The sequence below is a fragment of the Marmota marmota genome, unplaced genomic scaffold (assembly GCF_001458135.2).
Source record: "Marmota marmota marmota unplaced genomic scaffold, marMar, whole genome shotgun sequence".
In the NCBI taxonomy this organism is placed as follows: domain Eukaryota; kingdom Metazoa; phylum Chordata; class Mammalia; order Rodentia; family Sciuridae; genus Marmota; species Marmota marmota.
In genome coordinates, this window is record NW_025999926.1 from 667,116 (window position 1) to 682,430 (window position 15,315).

The 15,315-nt window shown below is 44.3% G+C and overlaps 1 pseudogene; it reads right to left on the minus strand.

The window, feature by feature from the left end:
- Window positions 1-574: 574 nt before the first annotated feature.
- On the minus strand, window positions 575-12,871 carry LOC107157632 (annotated as a pseudogene).
- Window positions 12,872-15,315: the final 2,444 nt, after the last annotated feature.

Here is a 15,315-nt window from a genome sequence, read left to right on the forward strand (position 1 = left end):
AGAGAAAAAAAAATGAGAAGGCATTTGGAATTTTTTGTTGTTGTTTATAAACATTTGGGATTTTATTTTTTTAAAAAAAATCACAACCACAAACATTGTTACAGTTGGTGGTCCTCTTGGTTCTCCGCAATGACATGGAGCATGTTCGCAGGGGTTACCATTTTTAGATCTTAAACAACCATCATTAAAAGAAGAAGAAGAAAAAAGGCACACTGCCATTTGATTTGTTTTTGTTTTCGTTTTTAGGGGGAATTGAACTCAGGGCACTTGACCACTGAGCCCCATCCCCAGCCTTATTTTGTATTTTATTTACAGACAGGGCCTCACGGAGTTGCTTAGTGCCTCACTTTTGCTGAGGCTGGCTTTGAACTCACGTTCCTCCTGCCTCAGCCTCCTGAGCCGCTGAGATGACAGGTGCACCATTCCAGGCGATTTGACTTGTTTTAATGTTTCTTTACAAACAGTGAAAAGAACTACAGTGCAGAAAAGGAATGATCATAATGTTGTGGCCAGCAGTATAAATATAGAATTATAAATTGAAAACATTTTCTGGTTTCAAAATTAAATCTGGTAGTCACTGGCACTCTGTGGGCGCTACTGTAATGGGACCTGGTCCGTGTTCCTGATGATGTTGACCTTCATCTATTGCCCAGGTCCTACCTGTCCTCCTTTTCTTCCTCCCATCTGTCAACCTCACCTCTCTCTGCCAAAGTCACCTTGGTCCATGCAAAGGCCACCACGGAAGCCACCTCTGTCTTCACCAGAGCCACCTCTGGGCATTCCACCTGGCCCTCCACCATCCACGAGGTCCCTCTTCCTCCCGGCATTTCTCTCTGCTTTCCTGAGGGTGCCCTCAGGCTTGGGGCTCTCACTATGGTTGCATTTGTTCTAAGGGTGAAGTTCTGGGTTCCACAACCCCCTCTGGGACACTGCCAGCCTCGGGCCTGGTGCTGGGCATTACCTCCTCCCTCAGAAACCCCGGCCCTCTTGAGCAAAAGCCTCCCTGGAACGGTGGCATCCATCTGTCGTCACGGGGCGGCATGCCACTTTTCATGTGGTTCATCAGAGGCTTCTTCTGAGCAAGTGAGACTCTCAGTGTCCTCCCTGGAAAGTCTTCTCCACTAAACCATCGCATGGTCTTTGGGTCTTCATAGGACACTGTGGCATGGCCTTTGGGTTCTCCTGTTTCCTCGTCCAGGAAAACCCAATTCCTTGTGGATGTGGATCATGGGCTGCCCAGTTCTCTTGTTCTTCTTAACAACTCCACGCAGCTTAAAGAAGTCTGCCACATCGTGGTGGAGAGTCACGCTGTCATTTGATCCTTGCACCAAAACTGCATGGTAGGGAGGGTCATCATCAAGATCCAGTCCTTCACCCAGGGGTCCACTAGGCTTCCTGAAGCCTTCTCATTCCACTGCATCCTTCTCCCACCCACCTGAGCTCATGCCTCCATGATCAAGTCCACACTTCCCCTGTCCCTGTTACTGGGGCCATTCATGTCCCAGTTCTCTCCGGAGCAGGAAAACCTTCCAGACTCCTGCTCATAAATACCCAAACTACTGGGAGGTCCCGTGGGAATGAACTCCTCTGCCCATAGCTGCTGCCCTGTTGGAGGTACTGACTTGGAGCCAGGTTGTGGGATCCAGTGGGCATGGGGGATAATTAGTAGGAAGCTGTACCCATTGACCAGAGCCACTCTGCCGTCCATAGCTGCTCAGTGCTCGTATGCTCTGCTGCGAGTACTCCTCTGATCATAGCTGGTTGGCTGTGTAGACGATAGGATGGAGGTGCAGGGTCTGGTTGCATGGGGAAGCTCCCAGGAACCTGGAGATAACCGTAGTTACTTTGTCTTATCCTTGAGCTGGTTATAACCCCCTGTGCTAGACTGAGGTTGACTGGTCTCCAAGTGCTTGTTACCATCCTGCAGTCTCGTAGGTGTGGTGGTTGCCTGTTAGAGAGGCCAGGTGAGCAGGCTGAGTGCCATATGCAGACCGAGTTGCATAGGAGGCCTGAGTGGTGGTGACTGTGGCTGCGGTAAGGTCATAAGCATCTGTGCTGTACCCCTGGGCTGGCTGACTGCCTGCCTGGGGCGGGCGGGCAGTTGGCGTAGTGTAACCAGTGGGAAGCTGTCCATAAGAAGTTGATATGCGAACTGCCCTTAAGTGTCAGTGGACTGAGCCTGGGTATGGCTGACATCAGTAGCTGTCCATGAGAGCCATAGCTCTGTTGCCCATATGCCTGGGTGACCTATGTGTATCCTTGAGTTGACTGGGGGTGTAAGCACTGTGCTCTGCTGGGTTGTAACTCAACTGGAAGTACTGTGATACCTAGACACCGTTTTTCTCTCCTTCCTCCGCCTGCATGTGAACATTTTGCAGAAATTCTGAAGCAAAGCTACTAGCATCTATCTCCAATCTGACCCTGCCTTGGTTTGGGTTTTCCCTAAAGCCAGCCTGTGGCAAATTTGGGAACCCAGTAAGCACAGTGAGGAGCTAGAAGTTGCAAGGTATGTTAGGGAGTAGTTACTGCTGTGGGTCACTGGGGCTCAGTCCCACTGGCACTATCTGGCAGACTGCAGGATACACCTCAGAGGAGTCCCACCAGGGATGGGAGAGCCAGGGTGTTGATCCCTGATTCCCTCTCCTTACTGGTTAGGGTTACCCCTGTGGGTGCTACCTGCGTGGTACTGTCAGCTGGCCCTGCACACAGGATGAGAACCTTGCAGCAGCTGAACCAAGCTCCAAGATGGAAAGATGCAGAGTGTCATCAGGGTAAACCATCTGCAGGGGGTCTCTGGTACTGGCTTGATGCTGACAGCAGACCTCTAAAATTGATGGGAATTTTAAAAAATTTAATAGACTTTATTTTTTAGAGCAGTTTGATTGAATAGAGAGTACAGAAAGTTCCCATAAATCCTCTAACTTCTTTCCCTCAACCCCACCATTTTTCTATTAATATCTTGCAGTAGTGTTATTAGAGTCATTAGTGTCAATGGAACTAAAGCCCATAGTGTACGGTAGGCTCACTCTGGGTCTTGACAAATGTATCCACGATCACAGAGTAGTTTCATTGCCCTAAAAGTCCCATGCTTCACCTATCCCTTCTCCTGCTTCCCCAGGTTTTCCTTCTCCAGACTGCCATATATTTGAAATCATGCACTTTTCACACTGGATTCTTTTACTTAGGAAATTCACGACTTGCCGTCTCATTTCTTTTTATTGTTGAATAACATTCCAGTACCCACAAAGCTGAGGTTGCCGAAAACCAAACCCCGACTCTCAACCTACAAGTGGCTAGATGACAGTGCAAACTGAATCCCAGCCTTGCTACAAGGTGCTCATGTTAGAGTGCCCTCTCTCCCCCAGCCTGCTCCTGTGGTTTCCCTGGGCATCTCCTAGAGCCATGTGGCAGAGAAAGAAAAGACTCAGGCCTGGCCTGCTGACCACCTAGAAATATGAAGAGCGGCTGCCTTACAGCTTCTTTCTTAGACACCGTGAAGGGACAGAATTTTGAGCAAAGAACCTACTTGTTCATCTTGCTTAAGAAGGGAACTGACCAGACACAGGACTACACAGTGATTTATGAGCTATAACCACTGGTTTTGTTGGATGGTCAAGTATTTGAAAGGAACATTGTTGGAAAACTGGTGAGAATAAAGTCTAGGGAAAACTATGTGGATGGTCTTCTCAGAATGGGCAAAGAGTGAGGATCTTTGTGTCCCATGTGAATGCTCACCCATGATGACCTCAGCAGAAGAGGACTTTAATAATCAAGTGGATAGTATGACATATTCTGTGGCTACCAGTCGGCCTCTTTCCCCTGCTACCCACGATCAAAATAGCCATGTGGTAGGGGTAGAAATTGTGCATAAGCTAAGTGACATGACTGCCACTCATGAAGGCTGACCTGGCTACAGCCATCTCTGAAGACTTGATCTTCCAGCAACAGACACCAGCTCTGAGACCCAGATATGGCGCTAATCCTCCAGGTGATCATCCAGCTACTTGGTGATGGGTTGATTTCAACGGGCCACTTCCATCAGGGAAAGGATCTTGTCCTTTTGGAATAGACACTCTGGATGCAGACATGCCTGCCCTGCACATAATGCTTCTGCCAAAACTGCTGTCCAGAGACTTCCAGAATGACCTACCTGCTTTGTGATATTCCACAGAGCATTGCTCCTGATCGAGGAACTCCCTCTGCAGCAAGAGAGATGCAGCAATAGGCCCTGCCCAGGGGATCACTAGGCTTATCAGGATAACAATGAGCTGGCTTGATAAAACAGGGGGGTGGACTTTTGAAGTCAGGGCTACAGTGCCAGCTAGGCAGGAATGCCTTGCAGGGCTGGAGCAAAGTTCTCCACAAAGCCTCATGTCCTTGGAATCTGTGTCCAAAGTAAACATAGTGCTGTTGCATCTTCCAAACCCCAGCTTCCAGAACTGAGGGTGGAAATGGATAAAGATTTCCGTTGTAAATAATAACACCAGACCTTCCTGCCATAATCAGGGCTCTCACTCCGGTTCTCTGTGTTCATCTTCTTCTTGAGGTCCTAGATGCTACGATGGACTTAGAAAAAATACATATATTACAAGTTTCCACAATTGCAAAGGGAAGAGCAACTTCTCACTTGTGATAAATGACATGACTCTTGCTTTCTTTTGATGCATGACAAATTACTCCAAACTTGGTGTTTTAAAACAGCATCTATTTATCTTCTCACAGTTCTGTAGGCCAGAGTCTGATGGGTTTCACTGGGTTCCCTGCTTACGTTTTAGGAGGCTGCAGTCAAGGTGTGAGCTGGACTGAAGTTTTATCTGAATTTCTTATCAGGAAAATTCCTGACCAATCTCACGCATGATATTGGCAGAACTCAGCTCCTGTGGCTAGAGGGTTGAACTTGCTGATTTCTTGATGGGTGTCATTCTCTCTCACCCTGAACCCCCTCTGAAGCCCTGAATCTCTGAATTCCTCTTTTCTTGGCAGTCAGAGAAAACTCTGCTTTTAGAGGGCTCACATGGCCCGGTTGGGTCCACCCCGTTTACCTCCCTATCTTAAGGTTAACTGATTAGCAAACTTAATCACCTCTGCAAAATCCCCTTTGTTGTGTAACATGAGACTAACACCAGAGAAGGGATCAGGGGGACAATCTTAGACGTCCACTGGCCATAAATTCCTGCTAAGAAAATCTGAAAGGAGCACCTGATAGCAGGATAGCCACATATAATACAAAAGTCAATAGTTTTCTAATAATTAACTATGAAATGTACTGGGGAAAAAATTTCAAGGTTAAAAAAAGAAACAAACCCCCAAAACAGGCAGAGATAAAACTAACAAAAATGTTCAGGATCTAGGTAAATAAAATTATGAATGTTTCCTGAACACACACACACACACAAGTAAATGCGAGCCTAAGCATATTTACAGGTCTCCCTTTCATTTATTTGTATTTTTATTTTTTTAAATGGGAAAAGGAAACAATGTCAGGAAGTCACAGAAAGCAAACCTTTAATTGTTTACTTACTTATAAGAGACGGAATCTTGCTGTGTTGCCTGGTTCAAGAAATCCCCCTGCCTCAGCCTTCTAAGTAGCTGGGACTACAAGCATGCTCCACTGTGCCCAGCTTCTTTATTTCTTTAAAAAATTAAACACGTGGGAAGATTTTGAAAAAGCACAAGAAGGAGAACGTGGCTTATCAGATATTAAATTTACAATAAGCAAGATAGTGTGCAAATCTCACGAGAGGAGTCAAAGACAGTGATGAACCCAACAGCACAAGCGTGAATATTCTGATGGACCTGTAATCTATGGTCTGAGAGGGCCACATGAGCTAAGTTCCAAAATGACTGGAGTTTCTAAAAAATCCACTTTGGATGAGCTGATGTGGGACATTAGCCTTTTTGTTGTGGAACAGGCAGAGATGTGTAAATAGGCTCACTCAGGTGTAACACACCTTCAAAGGATGTGAAAGGATACAGACAAGATAATATAACCAGTCACCCACGGGAAAGATGGGCAGGCTGACAGCCATTTGGGGAAAGGGCTCCTTTAAAAGGTTCATTTTTACATCAACGTGTGTCATTGGATTATTTCCTCACATCCACATTCCATTTATTTTTAATTTCTCGGCTTTAAATAGTTCAGAAATAACATGGGCTGAGAAAAGTTAAATGATACTAGATGTGAGAGTTAACATTGCAAGTCCCCTTCCACCACCAATAATCTTACCCACTCTTACCATCAAAGGAGAACAAATTTTGTGTGTGAATTCTTATAGATCTTGGGGGGGGGTTTCATTGCTGGATTATTTTGAGGTCATTTTGGGAACAAAACATATGTACATAAATAAAAATAAAGGGAAAGTACGTTTGATTCCACAAGCATAAACTGTATGATTTGTTTTACTCTATTCCAACTGTTTCCTATGGCTTATAGTGTCATAAGATACCTACTATGGGCTAATCTTATTTTTTACATAAAAATGGATACCTTTAGCTATACATGACTGCAGAGTCCATTTTGATATAATTATACAAGCATGGAATCTATCTTATGCTAATTCGGGCCCCATTCTGGTGGGGTGTCCATATGTGTATACAGGGAAGTTACATCAGGCTCGTTCTAGTGTCTTTCCTTTTCCCGTCCCTTCTCCCTTCCCTTCATTCCCCTTTGTCTAATCCGTTGAACTTCTACTCTTCCCCTCCAACCCTCCTTACTGTGGGTTAGTTTCTATATATCAGAGAAAACATTCAACCATTGGTTTGGGAGGAAGGGATTATTTTGCTTAGCACGATAGTCTCCAGTTCCATCCATTTATCAGTAAATGTCATAAACTCATTCTTTTATATGGCTGAGTAATGTTCCACTATGTCGTATACCACAGTTTCTTTATCCATTCATCTGTTGAAAGGAACCTAGGTTGGCTCTTAGCTTAGCAATTGTGAGCTGAGTTACTATAAACACTGATGTGGCTTGTGTCCCTGTAGTGTACTGATTTTAAGTCCCTCAGGTATATACCAAGGAGTGGGATAGCTGGGTCATATGATGGTTCCATTCCTAGCTTTAGAGGAATCTCCATTCTACCTTCCAGAGTGTTTGCTCCAATTTGCAGTCCCACCAACAGTGTATGAGTATACCCCTTTCCCCACATCCTTGCTAATATTTATGTTACTTGTACTCTTGATAATTGTCATTCTGGCTAGAGTGAGATAAAATCTCAGTGTAGCTTTTATTTGCATTTCTCTAATTGCTAGAAATGTTGAACATTTTTTCATATATCTGTTACCCTTTCATACTTCTTCTGTAAAGTGTCTGTTTAGTTCCTTTGCCTGTTTATTGATTGAATTATTATTATTATTATTATTATTATTATTATTATTATTATTATTGTGTGTGGAGCTTTTTGAGTTATTTATATATCCTAAAGATCGATGCTCTATCTGTAGGTGGCAAAGATTTTCTCCCATCCTGTAGGCTCTCTCTTCACATTCTTTATCGTTCCTTTTGCAGTCAAGAAGATTTTTAGTTCAATGCCATCCCATTTACTGATTTTTCATTTAACTTCTTGTGCTTTAGGAGTCTTGTTGAGGAAGTCACTTCCTGAGCTGACATGTTGGAGTATTGAGCCTACATCTTCTTCTAGCAGGTGCAGAGTTTCTGGTCTCACTCCTAGGTCTTTGATCCACTTTGAGTTGTGTTTTGTGCAGGGTGAGAGATGGAGATTCATTTTCATTTACTACATATGGATCTCCAGTTTTTCCAGCAGCACTTGTTGAAGAGGCTATATTTTTTAAAAAGTATATTTTTGGCACCTTTGTCTAATAGGAGATAACTGTATTTATGGGGGTTTGTCTCTGTGTCTTCTATTCTGTGCCATTGGTCTTCATGTCTGTTTTGGTGACAATACCATGCTGTATTTGTTATGATGGCTCTGTAGTATAATTTAAAGTCTGGTATTATGATGCCTCCTACTTCTCCTTTCTCACTAAGGATTGCTTTGGCTATTCTGAGCCTTTCATTTTTCTAAATGAATTTCATTACTGCTTTTTCTAAAATAGACCCTTTTAAACCTCATTTCATGTAAATAGGTTTACACTTACACCATGACTTGTTTGTTTGCTTATTTTTATATACTGGGGATGAACCCAGGAGCATTCTACCTCTGATATTTATGTTTAAAATTTTATGCCAAAAACATAAGCAAAGTCAAAGTACAAATGATCAACAAAGAAATACACTTAACAAATGAAGAGTTGACGCCTATATCACAAAAATATTTGGAGTTTAATAAGAAAAGGATTTTTTCATCTCAATGCAAATTAGAGAATATAATTATAAAGAAAGAAAATACTAATGATAATGACTATGATTATATGATTAATTTGGCTATTAACCAGAAGAATGCAAGTTCAAGTAACAGTAAAATACTAATTTCATTCAATATATCTGTTTAAAAATTGAGGAAAATAGACACATACTAGTGTTGGGGAAAGGTCCTTGCATATGTTGCTCATGGGAATAAGATGACTGCAACTATTTGGAAAGCAATCTGGCACTATCTACTAAAAAGTTAAAAATAAGCGTACCCTTTGGCCTTGCAATCCTACGCATCAGAATCCACCTCATAAAAATAGAAGTACTAGTATCTGAGGATGTCTACCACCACACTTTGGGACCTGACCAGAAACTGCAAAATGTCTTTCTTCATGTTTATTTTTTGGTACTGGGAATGAACTCAGGAGCACTTGACCACTGAGCCACATCCCCTGCCCCCCCCCTTTTTTTTTTTTTGGTATTTTATTTATAGACAGGGTCTCACTGAGTTACTTAGGGCCTCGCTAAGTTCCTGAGGCTGACTTTGAACTCCCAATCCTCCTGCCTCAGCCTCCTGAGCCACTTGGATTTCAGGGATATGTCACCACACCCAATGAACTTATAAACATGAACTTATTAACTCACAAAAGGTGAACTTATTAACTTATGTTATAAAACATTATTTGTGATTGTATATTTGCCTCTAGTTATATGAGTAGGGGGAAAGGCATGCTATTAGTTTTGGGAGGTGGCAGCTTGATGTACCAAAGAAAAGGCTGGATGTCAACGGTGAGGATGGTGATGGTGGTGGTGGTGGTGGTGATTTTACTGAGAGCACAGATTACTTTGTAGTTTAATTTTTTAAAAGATGAATGAGTTGGACTTTTGAGTGGGCTAAAGAACTTCTGCACATGTATTTAGGTTAATAGAGATGCATCATCACCCTGAAGGGTTACATGTAGACAACAAAATATGGATCTACACAGATAAGACCGTGTGTTAGTCTGCTTTGTTTACTGTAATGAAATACCTGAGGCTGGGTAACAGTATAAAAAAGAAAAATTTATTTAGCTCACAGTGCTGGAGGTTTAAGGGCCCAAATGTGGTAATAACTTTGTTACTGGCAGAGTCTTGAGGTGGTGCAGGGTATCTCATGGTGAGACAGGGAGTATGTGTGTGTGCGTGTGTGTGTGTGTGTGTGTGTACCATCACTTTTCCATCTTTTAACATGGGATTCTATCCCAATGACCTTACCTATTCCTAATCAGCTCCCAAAGATCTTCCCTCTAAAAAACAGAGTCAGACACAGTTTCCATCCTTTTAATTCCTTACACTGGGGATGACATTTCAACACGTGAGCCCTTGGAAGATATGCTCAAACTACATCCAAATCACAGCAACCATAGACTGAGTGTCCACACCAGGGTCATGAAGCATGAGCTAGAAGACCTGTGTCCAGGGTTTCAAGCCCAAGTTCCTGCTGTCTTCCTTTCCTCTGTCCTTCAAAAGGGATTTCCCACCTGTTGGATCCTCTCCCTGGTTACGGGCTCTGCCGAGGCCACGTGAGGTCCCGGCGGAGAGCTTCCTGGTGGCTGCAGCAGTTAGAAAGCAGCGGTCTCTGCTGCTTGGCTCTCCCTCTATCCACCCTGACCTCTGTTTCCTGGCCAGTCCACCATCAGCCTGCCAGGATGTGCTGTAATGTCCAGCCTGGGCCCGGCACCAGCAGGACAAAAATAGAATCTGGAGAGCCAGTTTAGCATTCGCCCTGTTCCAAGTCAGCCAGGCTGGAGAGCACAGGAAGACCAGGGGATACCCTGCTCCTTGGATCCCCAGCTGGAGTCTGTAAGCCTCAGGAACCAGATGTCAGCAGCAGGCGGTCCCTGGAGCTGGCTTCTCTGTCCTCCCCTCCCCCTCCTTGGAGCTGTGGGGCTTGCTGCCTGCATTACTCAGCTGTCTGCAGGAGGGTTGCCTGAGTGGCCATCTCTGGAGTCACCGCATTGTGGGGTGATGTTCCTGGCTAAAAATAACCCCAACCCTGGGCACTGAACACACATGGCAGATGCAAAGAAGAGACTCTTGCAGCCCCTGACCTTGAAATCCTAGTTTCCAAGGGTGGGAATGAGCCGCCCATGAGTTCCTTGAGCTAAGGTCAAAGTACCTGAGGTGAGGTAAAGACTTCCAAGGCCCCTAACGGAAGACACCCTGCTCTCCATGTGAGCGTCCAGCTGCCTGCAGCAGGGAGCAGCCGCCCGCCTCGCCCAGCTCCAGTTTGCCCCCGAGGTGGAGGCTTGTGTGGAGGGAGGCTGGTCCGAGTGAATGACAAGAGGCTTCCGTTCCCGCTGCATTGTTGGACCTCCCGGGGTTCGGTCTTCAGCCCAGCCCGTGCCACAACACCGGGACCTAGACTCTGGAAGCAGACTGCGTTCTGTGAGTTCGCGGCCAGCCACAGCCTTGACATCTGCAAGGCTTTCTCTGGGCCTCGGGTTTTCAGGAGGTACTAGGCCTCCTAAAGGCGTTATCACAGTCCATGAGCGCCCACAGGTCTAGAGGTACGGTGCCATTCTTCTTGCTTCCCCGGTAAAGCACTTTGCTTGCTCTCTTCTAAGAACACATCATTAAGAACACCTTGAGACGCCCGCCTGCCCTATGGGATCTGTGAGTCTGCGTGCTCTGGGCCATCGCCCTGCCGTGGGCATCATGTCAGACTCTTGACACACATTATTTCTACATTTTAGTACTCAGCCAGCCAGCCGCGCCATTATTTTTATGTTACTTAACCAACTACGTGGTAAAGTGTTCAGATCCATTCAGACCCTGTCCACCTCTACTGGACTTTCCCACCTCCCTGCTGTCAGCTGCCACCAGGGTGCATGAACATTTCTGATGGGTGTGAGGTGTGTCACCTAATCAGTGACTGAGAGGGTCTGCAAAGATGATGATTTTAATGGGGAATGAAGGTCAAAGCACCACAGTAAATTATATGCCTACTCAGGAGGCAATTGAAGACAGCGGCTTTAAAATACAAAATGAGGAGTATTTCATAAGTCGTGTTTGAAAGAATAACCTTTGGTTACAAGGGTCAATAATAAAGGTGGCATCCGTCTGAGTCGGACAGGCAGTTTGGGGCGAACATCCTTGCCGAAGTCTTTCCTGTGTAGGTAACAAGACGGCCTGTGGTGGCCATTGAGCACGGTGTTGGTTCTGGCTGAGTCTTTGGTGCTAGTTCTTGTCACCTGGCACCCATGTGTGACATCCCCTCCTTCACCACCTCCCAGCTTTATTTATTTTTATTAAGGTTCAACACGAGCATCAGCATTTGGACTCTGACCACTTTCATGGATGCAAGGTGAGAAGTAGGAGATCCCAGGATCGACATCCCTCTGCCACCTTCTTCCAAAGGCAGACGTTAGCCTACGTAACTGAGGATGGAGACAGACAGCAAGCAGTTAAACAGGTTATATAATATGCCAAGTGATGGTGAGTGCTGTGGAAGTAAGGCAGTGAAGGAGAGCAGGGAGTTCTGGTAGACTGGGCTGAGAGAGGGAGGGTTTGTGAAATTTAAATAAGGTGGTGCTCTAGTTTGGATCAGAAATGTTTCCCAGAGGCCCGTGTGTTGAAGGTTTGGTTGACACCCTATGGTGCTATGGGAGGTGGTGGGACCTTTAAGAGGTGGAGCCTAGTGGAAGGAAGTTAGGTAATTAATCAAGGGGTGTGCCCTCGAAAGGGATATTGGGATCCAGCCCCCCACACACCCCCATGACCCCTATCCCCTTTTTGTTTCCCAGTCACCAGGAGGTGAACAGGTCTTTTCTGTCAAGTACTCCTACCATGATATACTCCACACTGGAGGCCCAAAACAACTGTGCCAAATGACCATGGACTGAAACCTCTAAAACTGTGAGCCAAAATAAGCCTGTCCCTCCTTGTAAGTTGTTTATCTCAGGTATTTTGTTACAGTCATGGAAAGCTGACTAACATAAATGACCACTTCTGAATTATTTCCTGAGGTGCTTCTTACCTGATGGTGACTTCTAAATAATGTAAAGTCTGTGAGAAGTGATGGCTGGTGAATCTGAGGGGACATATAGTTTCTGCAGTCATGACCTAGAGACATACTCTTCCGAATGATTGACTCCAGTCATGTGTAGCTTTTTCAAGTACTTAAAATGAAATAAATTAAGAAATTGTGTTCCTCTGTCACACTAGCCATACTAGCAAGTCCTTATAGCCACAGGTACTGAACAATGCATATCTAGAACATTCCCCTCACTGCAGAATGTTGGTAGGGCTGCATTCAGGTCGAATGTGATGGTCAATGACTGGGATATTTAGCATGGTGGTGCAGTACAGTGGTAATGAGATTAAGGTGATGGCCTTGGAGCAGGGGGCTTGTACCCCCCAGAGGTATTATGAGGCATCTACCTATTGCAAAACACTCTTAAGACAAAAGAGCACAAATACATCCATCTTCAGGCAACAAAACTTATTCAGCCAACCTAACTTAACATTCTCTTCCTCCTCCTCACCACCGGAGTCAGCAGTATCAACACCATCTGCCATTAAGCCCCTTCCTGTTCTTTAGATTTTCTTCCTGGAATAATGTGCAATACCACAGGACAAATGCTATTTGTAAGCATAAAATCAACAGGTTATTTTGGGTTATAAAAGTTATTTAAAAAAAAAAACAACCTGAACCTGTGTGACTTCTTCAGTTACTTCTCTCAATAAGTTATTGATGGGAATTAACAGAAAACAATACATCAATCAACACATATGGTTTTATGATAACCCAAGTTATTTCATTAAGAACTAAAAGAAAGACTGTGGCGTGAAGCTCAAAAGTAAGCTGTTAGTAAACGCAATGCCCAATAACTCAGTTGGATCCTGGATCAAAAGAAATAAAAGCCAGTTGTGAAAGATAAAAGGAAAATATGAATGTGGACCCTATATCTCATCAATAGTACTATATTAATGTTAATTTTTCCTGACTGTGTTGAGTGTACTATTTTTTTTTAGGAGATAAATGCTAAAATGTCCAAAGGTGGAATGTCATGATGCCTATAGTTAACTTTGAGATGGTTCCTCAAAAAAGTATGCATATTGTATGACATGTAAATATACATTGTGCAAATATGGTAAAGCAGATGAATCTGGTAAAGGATATGTAGATGTTCATTGGATTACTTTTGCAACTTTTCTGTAGATGCAGTATTTCATAATAAAATTCAGAGAGAAACGAAAGGATTGTTTTTACATGCGGTCATAGGAGTAGTTCTCCACTAAGGCTTGAGACCGTGTCTAAGACTTTCAAAAGACCACTGAATAAATGTTTATTTTATGTACTTGAATTTGTTTCTTCCAATAGATTATGTTTTCCTCCCTTTTTCAAAACATTAGTCCCAATGTGTCAAACTGATCATGTTTTGTTCTTTGAGTCAAAGTTTAACATTTGCAAGTGCTTTTTGAACTTACTTATGTGTTAATGAAATCTTAACTTTTGGGATAAAGCCTTAGAATGTCAGAATTAGACCCTTAAGCATCTCAAAAACAAATTCCTTATATTCCTTGTCAATTTAGTCATCCCTTTATGGAGGGATCCGTACATTCCTACAGACCAAGAGGACTCCAAAGGTGGATGTCATATACAAATAAACTGAGGGGCAGCTGAGAGACACACTGCCCTGGGGCCATTCTGGACCACAGAGGAAAGGGAAAAGAAACTTGAGTCATGGCACAAATGAAAGTTTATGAAACTTCTCCCTATCCATTGCATTTCTGTGAGGGAAAGTTAACTGGTCTAAAATTTGATTAAGCAGGAAGAAAAATCCATGTGTCAACTGCTGGAAGGTCCAGAGGACAGGCAGGTTCTACTGCTCAGTGTCCTGAGGACTTAGCGTCTCTGTTTCTCAGCTCAGCTTCTCTCCAATAGGTTCTCAGGATCTTCTCTTGGGGTCAAAGTGGCTGTGAAAGCCCTGACCTGTCATCTCTGTGTAAATCCAGTGAAGAGAAGCAAAGGGCTCTTTCCCAAAAGTCCCAGGGGAAACCTCATTGGGTCTCAAGGTGCCAACACCCACATCTGTGCCAGGGCTGTGAGGGGAAGAAGCTGAAATGCTCCCAGGTGTTGAGACCCCCCCTCACCTACCCCATGGCCTACTCTGCTAAAACAGGGTGTGGTGGGTCCCTGAGTGCATGCTAGCACAAGTGTGGGACCACTCTATCCTGGAAACCGTTCAGATGACTTAATGGAGCTTGCACCCTAGGGTAGCCAAGGAGGAGTTTCTATAAGGAAAAGGAAACATCTGACTCTTCTGCAAAAGACAAAATGTTCCACTCCTTATAATTGGAAATTCCTTTTTGTTTTTGAGCTTCAAGACGCTCAGCATTGGAACGGCCGTGTTGAATCTCTCAGTGTAGGCTGTTAAAATAGAAAATTCATTAGCATTGCTGGTGTGGCTCTCGTGTATTCTCCAGAAACTTCTGATGGATGCCTTCAGCCTGCAACAAGTTTCTGGAGTGGAAAAATCTAAGCATGGAGCCCAATGCGGTGGGAAGTCCTGGCTCAACCCCACTGGAGGCCTATAAAGGAGAGTGAGAACATCCCTCTGACTCCCCCCACCAGGGGGCAAGGAATAGAAGGATCTTTGGCTCATTGATTGAAGGTTAATCCCTGTCATTTCTGGCTTGTCCCTGGAATAGGTCAAGCTCACAGGGACACTCTCAGGTGGAGAGTTGTGGATGATACTACAGGGTGCCACCAGTGTGCCTGATTTAAGTAAATGTTCTAGGGACAACGGGCACCAACTTAGTCAGTTACAGGAGAAAATGTCTTCTTAGACACTTTCTGGAAGCTTTATTCTAGGGATGCACTTGGCCACTGATGCTACTATAAAGAAATAGTTTTAATCCAGAGAAACATAGCAGACCTTCAGGTCCCCCAAGAAGTGGGAACACCTCCTTTCACAAGCCCAGATGATGCATAAGTCACAAAAAGCCAAAAGATAGAT